General features: G+C 43.8%; 1 protein-coding gene across 1 annotated transcript in view; it reads left to right on the forward strand.

The window, feature by feature from the left end:
- Window positions 1-1,275: 1,275 nt before the first annotated feature.
- Window positions 1,276-19,461, forward strand: part of Cbp53E (Calbindin 53E) — a 269,482-nt gene continuing 251,296 nt past the window's right edge. Inside the window, exons 1-2 of the mRNA XM_080279909.1 lie at window positions 1,276-1,341; window positions 5,503-5,665. The gene's annotated coding sequence lies outside the window, so the exon portion shown is untranslated. The remainder of the gene's footprint in view (window positions 1,342-5,502; window positions 5,666-19,461) is intronic.

Here is a 19,461-nt window from a genome sequence, read left to right on the forward strand (position 1 = left end):
ATATGCTCCCAAGAAAATCCACGACGTCACGGTCAACACACTTCACGTAGACTCTTCTTGCTGTTCCACCAAAAGTAAGTGACCTGATGATTCCAAGCGCGGCGGGGAGAGCGCCCCAAAGATGACTCATGGTCGGGACGCCTAAAATCATCCATCACCGACGATCAAGTGGAGGCCATTCGCTGGTTGGTCTTGAATGGCAGGTGTTTGTGTGTGCAACAGATAGCCAACACCAGGGGCATCAGTGCTGGCTCAGGGCACATCTTGACTGACATCTCGAGTATGAGCAAAGTGTCTACAAGATGGATGGCCAGAATGTTGACACCAGACCAGAAGCTGACCAGACTCGAAACTTCAAGAACACATTTGGCTCATTTCCAGTATGATGCAGCCAAATTCCACCGAGAGTGCATTGACCTTAGGCGAGACTATGTTGAGGAATACAGGAACGACCTATCTCGAGAACATTTGGAAGGACCCACGTATGTCTGGGTATCTGTGTATGTGGCATGATTTTTATGGGTCTCGATCACTGTCTATCAAAATTTCTTCATTATTTAAAGAAACTTCAAGAATTCTGGGCCTATATTCTCACCAGGTACAGAGACTCCCTAGCACCTCTTCCTTATCGATTTATTTTTGGAGACGTCTGGGTAATTATCCTTTAGTACATTATTTATGCAGAGCTGGACAATGTTAGGATTTTTATAACACAGAACAGTCGGATGTACTAAGCAAAATAAATCTCTCAGGAAAAGGTGTTAGGGACTTCCTTAACCGACTAGAATACGTGCCTTAGTCTTCTTTTATCTATGCCTGGAGATTTTTAAAAGATATATATCAGGATTCTTACGGATTGCTACCAGTGCCAGTCCACGTCCTCTTCGATATTCACTTCCATCTTCCGATAAATTTTTTCGTAACATCAGGGCAAAAGAAACTAGCAACTTCCTTGATGTATTTATTTATTTATTTATTTATTTGCAATATTGGGGAGGTTTATGCACTTCCTCTGGTAAATTTCTTCTTCTGTTCTTTTTCTTCTTCTAGTCGTTGATTCATTTACACAGTTTTTGGAATACTGGTGAGATTTAAGCACCTCCTCTGGTATTTCTTCTTTCATCCTTCTATTCCCTTTCTTTTCAATTTTTTTCTCTTCTACCTTAGCACTATTCTAGCAGGTTTTGACAGCGGGTTTAGCGGTCCTGGTGAACTTCCTATGGCAACCCTATCCGCCGGGCTGGGATCATGTGTGTGTCAGTAGAGGACCAGCCGCCGTACGGTTTGTGTCACTCCTCTCTCAGTCCTCTTTATAAGGCAGGGGAGGCGTTACCTGATCTTGTAACTTTTTTTGTAACTTTTTCCATTCGTGATTTGGTGACTTGGGGAACGATTGAACAAAGACCAATACTTTGCGGGATGTGTTGCAGAATATTACAGCTCTTTTCAGACGAGAGATATAAAAACTCACTCCATCCCTCACCAAATGTGTTGGGGGAAGGCGTTACCTGATCTTGTAACTTTTTTGTAACTTTTTTCATTCGTGATTTGGTGACCTGGGGGACGATTGAGCGAAAAACTATATATCTAGGGATGTGTTCCAAAATATTACAGCGTTTTTCGGGCAAGAAATATTATAAAAACTCAAAATTCATCACACACCGAAGAGAATCAGTACTCGTGTTAGGGAAAGGGGTAACCAAATTTCGTAACTTTTTTGTAACTTTCTCCACTCGTGATCTTGTGACATGGGGGGACGACTGAGAGAAAACCCATATATCTAGGGATGTGTTTCAGAATATTACACCTTTTTTCACACAATATATATTCCAAAAACTGCCAAAATTATCACTCAGGCAAGAGGATAAGTACTCACGTTGGGGGAGGGCGTAATCAGATTTTTAAAAAGTTTCTAATTTTTCCACTCATGATTTTGTGACATGGGGGACGACTGAACGAAAACCAGATTATCTAGGGATGTGTGTCAAAATATCACAACTTATTTTTTTTTTTTTTTTCCACGGTAGATATTGTAAAAATCAAAATTCATCAGTCATTCATTGGTGATTTTGTGACCTACTGTACGGCATATGTAAAGGCTAAACGAAAACCAGTATATAAATCAAGGGATGTGTTCCAGAATATTATGGCTTTTTTCACACGATAGATATTGCAAAAAATGGCAGAATTAACCGCTCAGACAAGATGAAGAGCAAGCATTAGTCAGGCCAGGTGTTAAAGAAATCTATTTGTATTTTTTACATCGAAAGCTCATTAATCAGGCCAGGTGTTAAATCTACCTCTCTGTCTATCAATCTATTTATCTGTCTGTCCATCTATCTGTCTGTTTATCTATCCGTCTGTCTATCTGTCTATCTATCTATATTTTAAAAGCGAAAATGAAATCTGGGGAAGAGGAGACTCGATCTAAAATGAGAACTGATTGAGGATATGTTTTAATAATTTACATTTTTTTTCCTTTATAAATAATACGGGAAATTTGGGGTAAAAGCAAGGAGCCAATAGATTAAGGGGTCATAATTTGAAGGCTGCGTAGCTCCTTTTTCTAAGCGATTTATTATTGTAACTCATCATCCTTTTGAATGTTACTTATTTCTCAACGCCTTCAGTGATGTATTTCGTTTTTCATTCTTGCTCTTAGTCGATGTCATTTAAGTCTCTCTCTCTCTCTCTCTCTCTCTCCCTCTCTCTACGAATTTCCCTCAGCTCCTTCATGGGGTTAACATTCTCATCTCCCATTCTCAGCTCAAAATCGTCTAGCTGAATGAGAATACAAGAGGATTATTGCTATTATTAGAATTATTACAAAGATGAGGCAGTAAAGGGAGAGTGAAGGTAGTGTGGTGTGTGTAGGTCAGTGAAGGTGTGGGTGACAGACAGTAGAAGTGAGAGTGAGGGGTGAGGGTGATGGAGTGAAAGTAAGACTGAGAGTGAGTGAGGGTGAGGGGGAGGGTGATGGAGTGAAAGTGAGAGCGAGGGTGAGGGTGGGGGTGAAAGGGTGAAAGTAAAGGTGAGGGTGAGGGTAAGGGTGAGAGTAAATGTATGGGTGAGGGTATGGGTGAGGGTAAGGGTGAGAGTAAATGTATGGGTGAGGGTGAGGGGGTGAAAGTAAGAGTGAGGGTGAGGGTGAAGGTATGGGTAAGGGTAAGGGTGAGGATGAGAGTGTGGGTAAGGATAAAGGTGAGGACGGGAGTGTAACAGCCAAAATAAAAGAACGGTCCCTTAACACCCGTACAGCTCCGACTTAGTTCTCTACTCTTCCTACCTCACAGACGATATTTTGAGACAGACTATTAACAAAGGGGTTAAAAGCAGCCTCATTAATCCTTCCTCATTAATCCCTTATCATGAGAGGATTTCCCTAAGCTGAATAAATCCCACACCGACAAGAACGAAATTTAATATAAGTCATGTAAAAAGTTAACCTCTTACGTAGGATCAGGCAATTTATTTCCCTGGCGATTTATTTCCTTGGTGATTTAATTCCTTGGTGATTTATTTCTTTGGCGATTTATTTCTTTGGCGATTTATTTGCTTGGCGGTTTATTTCCTTGGTAATTTATTCCCTTGGCGATTTATTTCCTTGGCAATCTTTTCTTTGGCGATTTATTTTTTTGTCGATTTATTTCCTTGGCAATTTATTTGTGACGATTTATTTCTGACGATTTATTTCCCTGGCTATGTATTTCCTTGGCAATTTATTTCCTTGGCAATTTATTTCCTTGGCAATTTATTTCCCTGGCAACTTATTTCCCTGGTGATTTATTTCCTTGGCAATTTATTTCCCTGGCAACTTATTTCCCTGGTGATTTATTTCCTTGGCAATTTATTTCCTTGTTACCTCTGGATGTTTTTACCTTCATTAGTGGGGTTAATGAAGCTCGAGTATCTAAAAGTAAATCCTAATTACGATAACAATATCAATTACGTTAATGAGTGAAAGAGGGGAGGAAAATAGCCAAGGGATTCATAGAGTAGGTCCTGGCATTGAGGGGTTATGGAGGAAGTGAGCGTGAAAGAGAGGGAAGGGAAGGTGAGAGAGAGGGAAGCGAAGGTGAGAGAGGGATGTGGAGGTGAGAAAGAGGAATTTGGAGGTGAGAAAGAGGGATGTGGAGGTGAGAGAGAGGGAAATGAGGGTGAAGAAAGTGAGGGTGAAAGAGGTGAGGGAAGTGAGGGTGAGAGAGAGGGAAGTCAGGGTGAGAGAGAGGGAGTGAAAGTGTCTGTACCCAATCACAATATTTGTCAAAGTGAGGGAGGGAAAGAGGGTGTGACACTGACTTATCACCTTCTCTTCATGCATTTAGGCGTCTCACAATACCCCTCTCACTTTAACTTGGCCTAAAATTACCATCTAGTGGGTGCGAGGGAGGAGAAAAAGGGAGGAAGAGTAAGATGTATCGAAAACTTATATTTATCGAAGACGAGGGGGGAAGAGGGTGCGACACTATTTGGGTGCCTTTTTCTCATGCATTTAGGCGTCTCACTATACTCTTTTCACTCTAACTTGGCCTAAAAAATTACCATCTAGTGGGTGAGAGGGATGAGAAGAAGGAGGAGGAGGAGTGGGGTGAGTGGGGTGCATCGAAAAGCTATATTTATCGAAGGCGAGGGAAAGAATGGGGGTGGGACACTGATCTAGGTATTTTCGTGCGTTCAGGAGTCTTTCTATCCTCTGTTCACTATAACCTGGCCTAAAATAACCATGGTGAGGGTGAGGGAGAAGGGGTGAGGGTGAGGGAGAAGGGGTGAAGGTGAAGGAGAAGGGGTGAGGGTGAGGGAGAAGGGGTGAGGGTGAGGGAGAAGGGGTGAAGGTGAGAGAGAGAAAGGGTGAGGGTGAGAGGGGTGTCTGTGCTCAATGGCTCCTATCTGTCAAAGGCGAGGGAAGGAAAGAGGGAGTGACACTGATTTTTGGGGCAGTAGGCTGGTGATTTTAGGAAGCTCTCTATAATCTGTTTACTTTAACTTGACCTAAAATCAACTTGTGGATAGAAGAAAAGCAGTGACGGCGAGCGTGGCATCTGTCTTTACTGTAGAAAACAAGAAAGGTGTTAAGATGCACACTAAAATATACTCTCTTTAGCAAACGAGTCTTATTGAGGTAGGAATGAGTCTCCTTGGTTACTAGTCAAATCGACCCTCTAGTCCGAAAACACCTGACCATCGACTAAGCTGAAAGAGGTTCGGGATCTTTGTGTATGCGAGTCTTAATGAGGCAGGAATAAGTCTCCTTGGTCACTAGTCAAATCAAGTCTCTAATCTGACTACACCTGGCCATCGACAGGAGCTGAAAGGGGCTAGGGATCTTTATGCAAGCGAGTCTTAATCAGGTAGGAATTAGTCTCCTTGGTTACTAGTCAAATCAAGTCTCCAATCTGACTACACCTGGCCATCGACTGAGCTGAAAGGAGTTAGGGGTCTTTGCTAGGATATTGTAAACGCACTGTAGCAAGTCTGTAGCCCTAATCGCTTCTCTTATTCAAGGGGCAAAAATTCACTCAGCATAATAACGGAAAGGTGGGTGACAGAGAGTAAGCCTGGGTATGGAGTAAAGGTGATTTGTGAGCAGCTGGACTTAACCCCTCACAGCACCCTAGGTTCGTCAGTCCACGTCTTTCAGCAAGAAGCCAGTCCCATCGACCGCAAGGTAGGTACTGCATTTATTTATTTGTTATAATTATTGGTATTACTATTATTGTTATTCTTGTTATTATTATTATTATTGTTATTGCTATTATTATTATTATCATCATCATTTTTAATATTGTTACTGGCTGATATCCTTTTCATTAACTTACAGAATGAAGATGTTAGAAGGATTTATATAACACATAACAGGACAAAAACATATAATACGTGAAACAAATCGCTTAGGAAAAGGTATTAGGGAGCTTCCTTAACCGACGAGAATACCAGACTTAAAATTAGTGAGTCCAGTCCCTAGCAACTGACAGTGATCGCTTAATCTGGCTACACATCAGACTTAATGATATTCAGAGAGAGAGAGAGAGAGAGAGAGAGAGACACACTGTGCTATGAACTATAAACCTGGGAACAAACTACAGAACACATGGGAACAAAAACTACCCTATTATTTGACACTTTCCCACTTTCCCCTCCTGGCTAATATTCCCACCGTGAGAGAGGCTTGGTACGTTTCTCTGTCCATTGTTTCCATAATATTTCACCTCTTCTCACTTTCCTCTGCTGGCTAATATTCCCACGGTGAGAGAGGCTTGGTGTGTTTCTCTGCCCAATGTTTCATCTCTTCTACTTCTCACTTTCCTCTGCTGGCTAATACTCCTAAGCTGAGAGGGGTTTGGTATGTTTCTCTGCCTAATATTTCACCTCATCTCCCTCTCGCTTTCCTCTGCTGGCTAATATTCCTAAGCTGAGAGAGGCTTGGTATGTTTCTCTGCACAGTATTTCACCTCTCCTCTTTCACAGTCTCTACGGGCTGATATTGCCAAGCTGAGAGAGGTTTGGTATGTTTCTCTGCCTAATATTTCACCTTACCTCCCTCTCGCTTTCCTCTGGTGGCTAATATTCCTAAGCTGAGAGGTTTGTTATGTTTCTCTGCCTAATATTTCACCTCCCCTCCTCTTCACTTTGTACTGGGTAACATTCCTGAGCTGAGAGAGGTCTGGTATGTTTCTCTGACCATAGATGATTCTCTTTGATGTGATACGTCAGGGAGGAATGTGACGGACATGCCCTAAGTGTGAAGCAGACGCAGTGGAATAGCAGGCTAACTTTTGTCCCTCACTGTGCATTCCACCCTGATTGAGATACACCAAGCCAGGCACATCACAGGCCTTGCTCCCTCAGTGGTATTAGAGAGAGTGACCTGCCGGATGGGGAACAAGGGAGTGATGCGGGAAAGAGATGAGACTTCAAGGTGGAGGGATGAGAGACGGACTTCACTAACCCTCTTACTACAAGGGGACTTTCCTAAAACTATTAAAATATTTGTTAGCAGCAGGAATGGTGTAAACGAAAACAATGACGATCTTGTTCTCAAAAGATTTAGACAAAGGGAATGATGTGGGAAGGACGTGCCATATGAGGAACTATGGAGCGATGTACACAGACGCATATGTATTTCCAGACTATGACGAATACATAGCGGAAAAAACGAACCATCTGAAACACGTCTTGATAAAGATACGGTTTTTCATTGTATTTCGCCAGTTGTAAATTCTCTTTGGACAGATCTGGGTGAATAAATACACGAATAAGGAACAACTCAAAACCTACGCAAGAATGACAAGGCAGACGGGGATCTAGGGAATGATGTGAGATGGATGTGGATAATAAGGTACAAAGGAATGATAATGAGGGTGGGGAACAGGGGAATGATGTCTGGAGGATGTGCCTGATGAGGAAGTAAGGACTGGTGTGGAATGAATGTACTAAATGAAGGGCTAATGAACTGTATGGGAAGGATGTGCCAGATAAGGAACTAAGAAACAGGTGTAGGCCGAAGAAGTAAACTCATCTGAGTGAAGGGAAGAGGTGTCTGTGTAGCCGTGTGTGTGTGTGTGTGTGTGTGTGTGTGTGTGTGTGTGTGTGTGTGTGTGAGGCTCCTCGCACACACACACACACACACACACACACACACACACACACACACACACACACACACACACAAAGTTAAGCTTGTTGGTGCCAATCAGTGCCAAACAGCTTAACTTCAGCCAAGCGTCAGTGTTTATTGTATCAGATTAGACTTAAACATTAGCCAAGGAAGCACTACACTGATTTATTGTTTTATCTACCTTTCTATCTATCCGTCCAGCCATCTATCTATCTATCTATCTATTTATCTATTCATTACACTGATGATGATAAAGGTTTTGGACTCTGCAGAGTTAATTTTTGTACACATTTCGTCATTATTTTGTCCACATCTTACAGAGCCCTACCAAATATCTGGAGAAATTAGGGAGACTGTTTATCTATCTATCTAACTATCTATCTATCTATCTATTTGTTTCTGTCTATCTAGAGTCACACGCCTTAATCCCAGAAAGGGTAGCCACAAACAAATCGCATCCTTATCATCTTGTCCTCCGCCATTAGACTGCCCTCCCCCTAACCCTCTACTTCCCATCCCCCCTTCCTATTAGGCCTCTCCACCTCATCCCTCCATCTCACTCTTGGTCTCCCCCTCCACTTCCCCCCCTCCATATCTGCTAAGTGTAAAACAAGGAAAAAAAAAATCAAATATCAACCACACACAACCACAACACCACCACTACCACCACCACAACCACCACCACTACCACCACAACAACAACAATGAAAAGCAACTAAAGCAAAATATAATTCAATAAAAGTAGACATGGCAGTAATATTGGAAGATCATTATGTTTTCTTTCATATGACGGTTTACGATGGTACTTTGGTCAGTCATAATTCATCCTGGAAAAACAATACTAACACGAAAAACTCTTGACATGAACGAAACAGTTACCCCATGAATGTTGAGGAAATACAGCAGGGGCAAAAGTTAGTCTAGTGTTCCACTGCGTCTGCTTCACACTTAGGGCATGTCCGTCACTTTCCTCCCTGATGCATCATACCCAAGAGAATTATCTATGGCCAGAGAAACACACCAAGCCTCTCACAGCTTAGGAATATTAGCCAGTAGAGGAAAGTGAGAAGCAGAAGAGGTGAAATATTAAGGCAGAGAAATATACCAAGCCTCTCACAGCTAAGGAATATTGGCCAGTATAGGGATGTGAGTGGCAGAAGAGGTGAAATGTTAGGGCAGAGAAACATACCAAGCCTCTCTCTGCTTAGGAATATTGACCAGCAGAGGATGGTGAGAAGTAGAAGAGGTGAAACAGAAAGGCAGAGAAATATACCAAGCCTCTCTCTGCCTAGGAATATTGACCAGCAGAGGAAAGTGAGAAGTAAAAGAGCTGAAATATTAATGCAGAAAAATATACCAAGCCTCTCTCTGCTTAGGAATATTAGCCAGCAGAGGGACGTGAGAAGCAGAAGAGGTGAAATACTAGATGAACATTTGGGGAGGGGAGGAAAAGAATGTGGAGAGGAGAGGAGGAAAGGAAGGAGGAGGGGAGGGGAGGGGAAGAATGGAGGGGGAGGGGAGAGGAGGAAAGGAAGGTGGAGGAAGGAAAGGGAGAAAAGATAGGGAAAGGGAAGGAAGAATGGAAAGGGGAAGGGCAGGGAGGAAGGGAAGGCAGAGGGGAAAGGGAAAGGGAAGTGGAAGGGGATTGGAAAGGAAGGGCGTGGAAGAAAGTGAGGCAGTGTAGAAAGAGATGGGGCAAGGGATTGAAATGGAAGGGGGTAGGCAGAGCATGTAAGAAGGGTATGAAGGAAAAGGCGAAGGACAGGGAGGATTTGGGAAAGGAGAGATGGAAGAAAGGATAGACAGAGAAGAAAGGAAGAAATAACAGGACGTGGAAAGACAAGAGGAAAGGAGGAGAAAAAGGGTAGAGCACAGACAGTGAGGCCGTGGAGGAGAGGGGTGGCAGGAAAACATAATTAAGTAACAAAATAAATGACACTGCAGGGCCCAGGCGTTTCCTCCGCATTTTCACTTTCCTCCCCTGAAAAATATCCCTAAGTTGAGAGAGGCTTGGTGTATATTTTTGTCTAAGGATGGTACACTTAGATGCGTCGGGGAGGAAAGTGACGGACATGCCCTAAGCGTGAGGTAGACGCAGTGAAATAGGAGGTGAAGTTTTGTTCCTGAACGAACATGAGAGGCGAAGTTTGCCCAGCCTGCATGTTAGCTTGGAGGTAAAGGGTAGGGTAGGTTGGTGGAGAGGGAATGCAGGGGAGGGGAAGAGTAGGGCATGGGGGAGCAGAGGAGGGTAGGTCAGGATGGGGGAGGAGTAGGTTGAGTGAGGTAGGGTACGTTAGGGTGAGGTAGGTGGGGTGTGGTTGGGTATAGGGTGAGGGGGATGTAAGGTAGGTTGGGTTTGGGTAGGGTGCGGGATAGGTTGGGTGTAAGATAAGGTAGGGTGGGTTGAGGCAGGGTAGGGGATAGGTAGGATGGAGATAAGGCAGGGTGACTCAGGTAGCATGGGGTGTCGTAAGGTAGGTTGGGGTTGGGCAGGGCGAGGTTTGGGTAGGTTGAGGTCAGGGAGGGTGCGGTGCCGTAAGGTAGGTTGGGATGGGTAGGGAGAAGGAAGGAGGGAAGAGGGTAGGGGACAGTGGGGAAGGAAGGTAGGGTAGGGTAGTCTGGAAGAGGAGGTAGACTGGGGTGGGGCAGGGTGGGGAAATGGTAGGGTAGGGTAAGGTGGGTAGGGGTCAGGGAGATAGGGGTAGGTGGCAGGTTTGGGTAGGGTAGAGAAGGAGGTGGTAGAGTAGGGTGGAGTGTGGCAAGGTAGGTTAAGTCTGAGCAGGGTAGGGGTAGAGTTGGCCAGTGTGGGGTGGGTTGGGGTGGTAATGGGGTTGGGTAGGAGGGTAGAAGGGAGAAGAATAAGATGGATGGACGAGGGAGGGGGGTAACTCCAACTAATCCAGTAATCGCCTGACAACCTTCTTTATAACTTAACCACCACCAATTATGCCTTCAACCTTTATCCCTTTTTAATCGTTGTTTTGGCCAAGATATACACCACAAAACACGAAGCATTATGGAAAAGTAATTACGTGATTCCACAAGATGATAAGATGTGAGTGCGGTAAATGAGGCGAGGCATCTTGAAGTGATAGGAAGAAAGTGGAAAGTAAAGTTCGTCTATGTTAATTTCTCCTGATTTTCGTAATTTTGCAGCTTATTTCACGTAGTTCAGTGGCAGAATCAGACAATACTACGGTTCGACATCCCTTCCATAGCACTTCTTCGTGACTAGCAGCATATACTGGTGTTAATCGCTCGTGACTACTCAATGTAAGAAAAAAACAACAGTACGGTTCTACTTCTTTTCCATGCCACTTCTTCGTGACTAGCATCATATTCTAGTTTTAATCTCTTAGGAACATAAGAAGAGTGAGTAAACTACGAGAATAAGACAAGGATAACAAAACAGAAGGCTCTCCCCCACCCACCAAACCCTTGTTATGGCTTAGCATTCATGTTGGACAGATGGCAATTTTAGGCCAAGCTGAAGTAGAAAGAGTATAGTGATGATGTTATCCTGGCAATAAATAAAAAAAAAATACACAAAATAAAATAAATTGGTGATGAGAGGATGAAAAGAAGTGCTCAACGTTGCATAATGGAGCTCCCTAACACCCTTTCCTAAGCGATTTATTTTGCTTATTACACCGTCCTGCCATGTGATACGCAAATCTGACATCGCCACACTCTGCACAAATAACGCACAGACGGACATTAACCAGCCATATCCAAAAACTAAATCACTATGGATCAGGTGTTTGGGGGCTGCCTACGAGAACACCAAGGAGTCAATGAGGGAAGATGACTTGGATTGGCGAGAAGACGTGGGATTTATTAATGACCCTGAAGAAAAATGCGCCAAAAATCAGGAGGGATTATTATGAGAAGGATTAGGCGATTACATAATAAGGGTGAAGGAAGGGTCAGTGAGGGAGGGTGGCGTGGAGTGGCGGGTGACGTGGAAATTAGGGATTATAATGTTAGGAGAAAATAACCCACAAAATATATTTCTAAACGCCTCATTCTCAACGCCTCATTCCTAGCGACTTGTTCTCAACGTCTTATTCTCAACGCCTTATTCTCAACGCCTTATTCTCAACATCTTATTCTCAACGCCTCATTCTCAACGCCACATTCTCCACGCCTCTCCCCACACACTGGCATCCACTCCAGCTCAACACATTCCACCCTTACTACTGTCATTACCATCAACTTGATCCACCCCACCACTAAACTCACTACCTGGGGAGAATGGCCGGGTGGGGGAGATATTGACTCATGTAGGGTGGGGTGGGGTGAGGTGGGGTGCGTGTAGGTTGGGTGTGATGTAATGTGGTGGGGTGGAGTGGTGTGTGGTGTGGTGTGGTGTGGAGTGATGTGATGTGGGGTGGGGTGGGGTGGGGTGGGGTGGGGTGGGGTGGGGTGTGGTGTGATGTGGTGTACTGGGGTGGGGAGGGGTATGATATGATGTGGTATGGTGTGGTGGCATGGTGTGGTGGGGTGGGGTGTGGTGTAGTGTGCTGTGCTATGCTGTGCTGTGAGGTGCTGTGCTGTGAGGTGCTGTGCTGTGAGGTGCTGTGCTGTGCTGTGGTGTCTGGTTAGGGGGCTTCGCAAACTAACCTAAATGACACCTCTCCTACCCAACCCTAATCTAAACACACCGGGAACCAGACGATATAAACACTCTCCTTTATTTTTAACCTGTACCGCTCCTTTACTTGTTATATTTATTTTTCAAGCTGTATTAAGTGTCAGCGTATGATTCTTCTTTATTTATTCCTTTACTAGAAGAGGTCTGGTCACAGCTGAATAAAATCGTCTGGCAGTAGTAAAGGCGATAATGGGGTAAAGACTTCACTGATTATTTCCAAGCCCTCCATTCCAAGCAGGTAGACAGGTAGACAGATAGATACAAAGAAAGTCCGAGTAGATAGATAGATGTGTAGATTGTGACCGAGGTAGATAGATTGATAGATAGAGATGGATAGCTAGGTAGGTGACAGACACAAGGGCAGATAAAGTAGGTATAGATAGATACAGATAAATAGACTGGATAGATAGACAGATTGATAGATAGATGGTTAGATAGATACCTGGATCGATAGACAAATACATAAAAACATAACATACATTCATTTTTTTCTTCCACACACTTACCAAACTCCTCCAACAACAATAAACAGTAACAACAACATGCTCCCTTCTCCTCCCTTCCTCCCCTCTCCCATCAGTCTCTATCCTCTCTCTCTCTCTCTCTCTCTCTCACACACACACACACACACACACACACACACACACACACACACACCACCTCCCCACATCTTCCCCACTTTATATGCCTCCACGCACTTCCACAAGCTCTCTTTTATGACAGGCCTTCCTTTTTTCCTTCGTGTCTCATCCTCTCATAACATTATCTCTAACTTTACTGTCTCATTTTCTCTACGAAGGTGTCTCTTAAAACACATTATAGAGCTGGCTTTAAAGATAGTGAAGATAAGATAAGGAAAATGATTATCTTTCACTACAATGTCAGTACTGATTTCTATTTCGCTCAACTTCGCTTGCTACATCCAGGGCTCCTAGTCTTGTCGATTTAAGAAGCCCCCTAACACCTCTTCCTAAGCGATTTATTCTGTTCTCATCTCCCGTACTTAGGCCTTTGACTCTGTGGCGGGTTACCCATACATTTCCCTGAGATACAAGGCCACTGCTTCAAGGCTATCTAAATTACTTTCCATAGGTGTTACATTGAATGCCCATTTCACCTCCCTATGTGTTACCTTGATACCCATTTCACCTGCCTACGTGTTACCTTGATACCCATTTCACCTCCCTATGTGTTACCTTGACACCCATTTCACCTGCCTATGTGTTACCTTGATACCCATTTCACCTGCCTATGTGTTACCTTGATACCCATTTCACCTGCCTATGTGTTACCTAAATATCCATTTCACCTGCCTATGTGTTACCTTGATACCCATTTCACCTGCCTATGTGTTACCTTGATACCCATTTCACCTGCCTATGTGTTACCTTGATGCCCACTTTACCTGCCCACCTGTAATTAGTAGAAGGACACCTGGACACGTAGTACCAGCTATCGGCAGAATCGTAGCTACCGACACGAACAACTTGCAACTCGACTATGCAAGATTTCGCCCCATTGCTTCGTAAAATTGCTAGGATGTTGCACGATTAAAGAGAGAGAGAGAGAGAGAGAGAGAGAGAGAGAGAGACAGAGAGAGAGAGACTTTGAATTCACCTACAACTGACAAGGGAGGGACTAACAGTTACAAGATTAAAGACAAGGCATAAAGATGATTAAATCACCACTTTGCATGGGTTAAGGGTGATTTTTTCTTCATGCTTAGTACGACGAGACTATTTTTATGCACTCTAGAAAAAGACGATTAGAACTGGAGGGGTTGGATATAGTTTTCAATAATCCCTTTCCTCCTCTCTCTCTCTCTCTCTCTCTCTCTCTCTCTCACTCCATTTATCACGAGTTGGGGTAATTTCAAGGCATCATAAACCCAACACAACTCCCTCTGAGAATAAGGAAGTAATTATGATACAAAAATAATAGCCCTTCCCCTTCTATTTATATCTATCGACTGCACGACGGCGATTTAGGCTGATAATATACGTATGCTGACTCCAACCCTTCCCCTAGAACAGTCTGACCGGTCCCAGAATCGAACCCGCGTCCTTCTAGACCCAGGATGGATATGCTAACCACTGCACCATTGACGCTCCTCACTGATACAAAACTCTATTGAACAAGGGCAAGGGGGATAACAAACTGAATCTACCAGTCTAACCGGTCCAAGAATCGAACCCGGGTCCTTCTAGAATCTAGATGCAAGATCGATTCACTAACCACTGCACCTCCGACTCCTCTCACTGACACATAACTCCATTCAATTTAACTTGGCCTAAAATTGCCTCATCCGCCTTGAATCCTGTGCTGTGACAAAAGACATACAGTATCCTAAAATATGGTGCTAATCACGAAGAAGTGCTACGGAAAGGACGTACAGCCATAGTATTGTCTTATTCTGCAACTGACCTACGGGAAATAAGCTGCAAAAGGACGAAAATCTCTCACCAAATTAAAGTAAATGAACTCTAGGTCTTTATCAGCAAGTGTGGTTGAGTGTAGCATAAAAGTGTGCAATTCTGTAGCTAAATATGAAGCTATTAATTTTTATCGTGAGAAAATTGTAGTTATTTATCTACTTTTCACACATTTCTTAATAATTTGAGTCTATTTTCAAGCATATATAGGATTTCAATTTTTTCAGTATAGAGACTTTTCACTTAATTTGTTTTTCCTTCCTTCGTTCATCTTCTGTATAAAAAAAAAGTCTATACATTTGCAGTTTCAAGAATCCTCAAAATTTTTAGCATATTTCGAAACGAATATATATGAAAAGCAATATTCTAACATATTCTGAGAGAGCAAATTCTGGAGTGACATGCGTGGATTAAGTCTGACAGGTCATGGAATTACTCTTGCCAGGGTAAATAACAAAGGAGAGCTCCATGGGGTCCCTCCTGTTCTGGGAAGTGTGCTCCATCTTGCCTAGTTTAGTGAAATCTTGGGTAATTTAGTGACTTGTGGCTAGATTAACAAGTTCTACCTTTACTGAATTATTTTTAGCATAGTTCCAACCGATTATATGTATATTTTTTTTGTATTCAGCGATATATTAAAGCCTAATGAGAGAGGGAGGCCAGTAGCGACATCTGTGAATCATATTTGGCAGCTCCCAGGACTACTCTTGCCGTGACGAATTGCATCTTAGCCAATTTAGTGATTTTGTAGCTAGATTTATGGACATTTATTTCTACTGAACATTTTTAAGGGTAATTATCGACATTTTTTATATTTCCACGCTATTTCCTGTGAGTTTTTATGCTGAGCTAAATTCAAACACACGAAAGAGCAAAACAGCGACATCTGTGAATTATGTCTGACAGCTCATGGAATTACTCTTGCCGGGGTGAATAACAAAGGAGCGCTCCACTGGGTCCCGCCTGTTCTCGGAAGTGTACTCCACCCCGCCAAATTTATCATGGCGTGACTACTCGAGTACGACACCCTGGCACGCCATTTGTTGGGGGGTACGAGGTAATGGGGGGCAGGTCTTAGTTCCCCATGTCGCTAAGATCAATGTCATATGCTATCCTTTTCTTATTTATTCAGAATAGTGAGATTTTTTTGACGTTTGGAGTTTAGATGGTTTATACTTTTAAGAGATTCAGGACCAGAGATGGAGGGATGGGGTGGTGGTATGAGTGTGGGGAGGGGGGTGAGTTGGAGGTAGGGCAGCATGATGGCGAAGGACAGAATGACATGAAGGTGATTTGTTTGTGGCCACTCTCTCTGGGATTGAGGCGTCTGGCTATAGGTAGACGGACAGCAAGATAGAAAGATAGTCTGACTGACTGATGGATAGGCACAGACAGACACAGACACAGACAAGCAAAAAGACACACACACACACACACACACACACACACACACACACACACACACACACACACACAGATTAGACAGCAGACTAGCAACAGGTTCGTACTGAGCTGAATAAAAATAAAACCAGACAGCAGGAATAACAAAACAAATATGGCGAGGTAAAAATAAACATATCCCTTAGTTCAATCTCTCTTCTCTCTTCTACCTGTGTTCAAAGTTAGTGTTCACCTTACTAACCCTCTCATTGTCGGAAGAAGTTTAGAATTTTAATAAGCTAACAATAGACTAATCTGTTAATCTAGGAAATGGTACTATCACCTTTAAACTTCTGATTGTCAACTCTAGAAATCCACTACTAATAACCACACTAACCTAACCTTGCCTAAAATTGTAGCTTCTAACTCCAAACGATCATTACCCGGTGCCTAATCTAACCTAATATTATAAATTCTAACGCCAGTCTAGCCTAACCTAACATAGACACGTGTATAGGTTAACATGCTTGAGGATACTGCGGTTGTGTAATTGGGGTGGCTTGGTTTGTGTGGCTTCCCTCTCTGATCCCCCCTCACCTTCCCAACCCAGCTTAAGCCTCGCCTCTCCTCCCTAACCCCTTACCGTGAGAGAGAGAGAGAGAGAGAGAGAGGGAGAGAGGAAATGAGAGATAAAATACAAAGGAGAGCTTAGGAACTTTGGAGGAAAGGTCATCACCATTGATTTAACCTTGTCTACTTCCTGCTCTCTCTCTCTCTCTCTCTCTCTCTCAAATGAAGTTAGACACAACTTTCACATCTCTCAGTCAGATCAAACTTGGGGCCGACAGACGAAGTGTATTTTCAGTAGTACAGTGAAAGGTGGTGGAGAGGGACGCCTTCACGTGGTGGGACAGATATAAATAGGCGGAGGAGCTGCCTGGTTATACAAACGTCCCTAAACTCTCTCCCTAATCCCCGAAAAGATGATGTGGACTGCCATCGGACACTTTTTCAGCCTGCAGTCCACTGGGTTCACGTACAGATGAGCCAGGTTTAACAAGCTGAATAAAATCGTCTAGATAGGAGAAACAAAAAAATCGGTCTGTAATGGTAAGGAGTCTCCCTAACACCTCTTCCTTAGCGATTTATTTCTGGATACGGCCGGTTAATAATTTTGTACGTTATTTATGAAGAGAATGGCCATGTTTGAAGAATTTATATAACACAATAAGACAGTATGGTGTTGTAGGCAAAATAAATCACTTAGGAAAAGGTGTTACGGAGCTTCCTTAACCACTCCTGAACCAATAAGAGAAAAAAAATAAGATGAAAATCGTCTGGAGAAATAAAATAGAAAGCCACTGAGTACAAGGGGTTGAGTGAGAGAGAGAGAGAGAGAGAGAGAGAGAGAGAGAGAGAGAGAGAGAGAGAATTACCATGATCTCTCTCTCTCTCTCTCTCTCTCTCTCATATTCCAACCTTTCACTTCTTCCTCCCCCGTCTCTCTCATTTAAACATTTTTCTCATTCAAACATTTTCTCACACGTCCCCACCTCTCTCTCTCTCTCTCTCTCTCTCTCTCTCTCTCTCTCTCTCTCTCTCTCTCTCTTTCACCAATTTAAGCGGAAAGAGTCTTATTTAATTAACTCAGACGGTCTCTTCAACTGTTGACTTCATTTCTCTTTATATCTCTCCCTCCTCTTCCTCTCCCCCTCCCTCCCTCCTCTCTTCTTCTCTCTCCTCCCCCTCCCCCTCCAACATCACCCCTCCCCCTCCTCTTCTCCCTTTCCCCCTATCACTTTCCCCTTCAACATCGACAACACACTCCCTTCTTCCTCCTCCCCTTATCTCCTCCCCCTTTACATCACTAACCCCCTCCCTCTCCCCCTTTTTTCTTCCCCTCCTCTTCCTTCTCCCTCCCCAGTCGCATCTTCCCCCCCCTCTTCCTCTTCTCTCCTTCCCCTCTCTTTTTCCTTTTCTTTTTCTCTCCCTTTCCACATATAACCCCCCCCTCACCCTCTCTCCTTTCCCCCTCCTCTTCTTGCCTTCCCCCTCTCTTTTCCTCCACCCCCCTCCTACTTCTAAGCCTCCCTCACCCTCTCTCCCTTCCTCCTCCCCCTCTCATTCTCCCCTTCTCTTTTCCCTCCTCTCCTCTCTCCCTCCCCTTCACTTCTAACCCTCCCTCTCCCCCTTCCCCTTCCCCCTCCTCCTCTCCTTCTCCCTTCTCTTCATCCTTCTCTCTCATTCCCCTCCACCTCTAAACCTCCTTCCCCTCTCCCCCCTCCTCCCTCTCCTCTTCTCTATTCCCCTTTCTTCTCTCTCCTTCCCCTTCACTTCTAACCCTCCTTCCCCCTCCTCTCTCCCCCTTCCCCCACCACACCACTCAGCAATTCAAGCAGCAGCGGTGACTTATTCAATTAACATTCTCTCCTCCAAACTGCTGACTCTGCCCAAACTCAGCATCCTCAAGTTTACTGCAATATTTACCAGCAGGTTTTGTGCGTCTTTTTTTGCAGCTCCAGTTTCCCAAGACTCATATTCTCGCCTGCAAACATCTTCTCTTTAGTGATTTATTTTGCTTTGTACGCCTTCACCTTCACACACACACACACACACACACACACACACACACACACACACACACACACACACACACACACACACACACACACACACACACACACACACACACACACACACACACAAAACAAAGCCAAGAGACATCCGCAGCTTCCATGAATTTCGAAAAGGTCATTCTCATTCCCAACACCTTTTCTCTAGTGATTTATTTTGCTCTGTACACCTTCCCAGTCCCAGTTTCCTAAGGTGTATTCTCGCTTCCTAACACCTTTTCTTTAGTGATTTATTTTGCTTAGTACACCTTCCCAGTCTGAGTTTCCTAACATGTATTATCCCTTGCAAACACCTTTTCTTTAGTGATTTATTTTGCTTTGTAAACCTTCCCAGTTCGAGTTTCCTAAGACCTATTCTCCCTTGCAAACACATTTACTCTAGTGACTTATTTTGCTTAATACACCTTCCTAGAAGGCGATAAATCTTTGCCAAGTTAAAGTGAAAAGAGAATAGGTCTACTTTTAAATAACTCTACTTACCAGTTAGACAGAATTATAGGAATGATTGGCCATGTGGAGAGGATGGAGAGTGAAAGACTGACGAGGAGAGTGTATGTGGGTGAGGTGGAGGGAGGGGGAGGGAGGGGAAGGCCAAGGATGAGATGGAGGGATGGAGTGGAGAGGTATATGAGAAGGGTGTGAGCTGGGGGGAGGACAGTCAAATGGTGGGTAACAGAGAGACTTGGAGGCGTTTTGTCTGCGGCCACCCTTTGCGGGATTAGCGCCTCGGGCTATAGATAGATACGT

This window comes from Coenobita brevimanus, chromosome 81, assembly GCF_032717465.1.
Source record: "Coenobita brevimanus isolate Jiangsu-jjx chromosome 81, ASM3271746v2, whole genome shotgun sequence".
NCBI classification, from domain to species: domain Eukaryota; kingdom Metazoa; phylum Arthropoda; class Malacostraca; order Decapoda; family Coenobitidae; genus Coenobita; species Coenobita brevimanus.